The sequence below is a fragment of the Stegastes partitus genome, unplaced genomic scaffold (assembly GCF_000690725.1).
Source record: "Stegastes partitus isolate 25-593 unplaced genomic scaffold, Stegastes_partitus-1.0.2 Scaffold1815, whole genome shotgun sequence".
NCBI lineage: Eukaryota > Metazoa > Chordata > Actinopteri > Pomacentridae > Stegastes > Stegastes partitus.
Genome location: NW_007579546.1, coordinates 35,749 through 38,343, shown reverse-complemented (window position 1 = coordinate 38,343; position 2,595 = coordinate 35,749). Strand labels below are relative to the sequence as shown.

The 2,595-nt window shown below is 46.6% G+C and overlaps 1 protein-coding gene across 1 annotated transcript in view; it reads right to left on the bottom strand.

Annotated features, from left to right (window-relative positions):
- Window positions 1–2,595, bottom strand: part of LOC103372724 (metalloprotease TIKI2-like) — a 41,237-nt gene that overhangs the window by 20,794 nt on the left and 17,848 nt on the right. The gene's annotated exons all lie outside the window — the stretch shown is intronic.

The window sequence follows — 2,595 nt, the reverse complement described above, 5'->3', positions numbered from 1 at the left end:
CTCCAGCCTCCGTCTTGTGCAGTCACACAGTTTCTGAGGACGACCTGCTCTCGGCAGATTTACGGATGTGCCATTTATTGTTTCATGTATTTTACATCTTAGACTTTTTAAAGCTGACATTACTTTGCAGAAATCTGTTTTCACTTTGAATTATTTTGATCGTGATTCAATCTTGCAAAAAGCAGTAAAAGAGGAAAACTTCCAAAAGGAGGGACTACTTTCTACTGGCACTGTGTTAACTATAAGAGTGTGAGAGTTTTATCTTATCAGCAATTAGCTGCAGGTTATAATGGCATGGACAGTTCACCGTCTATGTGCAAATATTACAGTGACTCAGGCTTCAGATATGTTGTCAGTAGTTTCCTTAGAAGTGCTGATGTACTGAACGGCAGTTTCTCTAGAAATCTGTGTTATTCTCTCGATAGTATTCTGTCATAGCTCAACAACAGAAATAGTACCAGCTACATCCCATAACTGTAATTAATGAGTATTTCTGTTTTAGTGTTGCTGGTTTTTGAAGACAGCAGCCCCAGTAACCAGCACATAATCAGCTGCTGCTGCTGCTGTAAATCAAACACTAATTACAAGCAGACTGAGAGCAGAACTGAGTGAACATGCTGCAGGAATTCCCTTCACTTTCAACTATAGAAATCTGGTCCTCATTGGCTGATACCTGCTTTTTCTCCCCCTTTGCTAAGACTTCTGTGCTCACTGTAGATGTGTGGGTGAATGCACTTGTTTGTTCCCGTGCTCCACAGCGTGCACTCATACGTGCACCAGTATGGCACACATTCCTACGTATGAAGCTCAGTGCAGGCGTGTGCGTGCAGCAGGGCTAGCTGTAGTGGTTCCTATCACTTCACACCAGCTGTCAGGTTTGTCACACACAAGGCTGCAGCCTGTAGGTGACCCGGCACACATGTTCACCTCACGTCTACCCAGGCCACGGTGAACACGCTGGAAAGCCAACAACAAGCTGCCTCACTCAACCTGGAGAACGTACAGCTGCACTAGAGCTGGTTTTAATCGTCCTTGCAGTCCAAACAGGAAAATCCTTGATGGTTTACTTTACTTGGTCAAATGAAGTTAAGGCCCAAGTTCTTCTCATCATACACGATATGGAAGAGCTGCCATTCACCAGGGAAAGCTCGCTGAAGCCAGGAATGATTCATTCCTGTTCAGCATGCTCGCTAAGTCATGCAGATTAGAAGAAATCTCAACGATGGTTCAGCAGAAGGTGTGTGTGAGGCTGTGACGTCTGCTGAAAGAAGCTTTTTGATCTGATAAAACTGAAACTGAGCTTTTGAGCGACCAGACTAGATGCTATTTTTGGTGGCCATCAAACACTGTACCTGATCACAAACACACCACCTCCACCGTGGAGCGTGGTGGTGGCAGCATCATGGCCGCCCAGCCTGTCTGTACATTCACACAGTTACTGTATGAAGTCAGTCATGTGACCGTAGAATCAGTTCTCATTGGTGCTGATCATCTGCTCTTTTGTTATTATTATTTTTTAAATCATTCTTTTTTTTTTTAAGTTATGTTTTTGGCCTTTGTGCCGTTATTGATCGTGCAGTGAGAGAGAGACAGGAAAGTGAATGGGGGAGGACGTGTGGGACAGAGCCATGAGCGGGATTCGAACTCATGACCTCCACATGGGGACTGGAGCCCTGCACCTGGGACGCCAGCTCAACCAGGTGAGCTGTAGCGGCACCCCGATAATCTGCTCTTTTATTAAAGGTTTGTTGCTAAATTCTCATTTGTTCAGAGTTCCAGCTAGACTGCTGCTGGTGGTGATGCAACGTGTGGAGCTCTCAGGTCCTGTCAGGTTCAGGTTCAGGGTTTCAGTCTGAACAGGCTCCTTGGTCCACCTGGACTGTAACATAGGGCACTGGTCGTTCTTAAGGGGAAGCCTTAGTCGTATCCCCAGGAGGAGGTTCAGTCTGAAGGACCTGGAGGTTTCCATGGTGTGGAACGCTGTATGATGAGGATTAAACCTACACCCTGTTGACAACGAGCCAATAGGAAGAGAGGAGTGAGCTGCCTGCACATTGTAATGATTTTAATCTGCTGACAACCCAGCGGTGTGTTTGTTCGGTTGGTTAGAACGTTCATGTAACGTTTCCATGACAGTCACAACAGTAAAACCACGAGAAGGTCCTGGCATTCATGTGGATGGTATTCTGAAATGCAAACACTCTTTAAGGTCAGCTCAAGGAACACAACCAAGAGCCTTGGCCTCCACATCCATAGATCCAGTGTGAAACAGCCTGATTCATGGAGGCCCCTCCTGGCGGCCCACAGGACCCAGAAGATCCACTGCCAGCACCTCAGTGCCAGACAGCCAAGGCATGAAGCAGAACTACACACCACGAGGCAGCAGCTGGTTTTAACGATGTGGCCGATCGGTGTGGATGTAAACATCATCCCAGGTTTGCTTTCACACGACTTTTCCTGTTTCGCTGCAGTAACCTGAGAAGGACGCTATCGCCACCATTTATTTCCTCATCATCTGTTATTTTCAGCCTCATTCCACAAACGTATTCCTCCATCACAGTCTCAGCACACACACACACACACACACACACACAC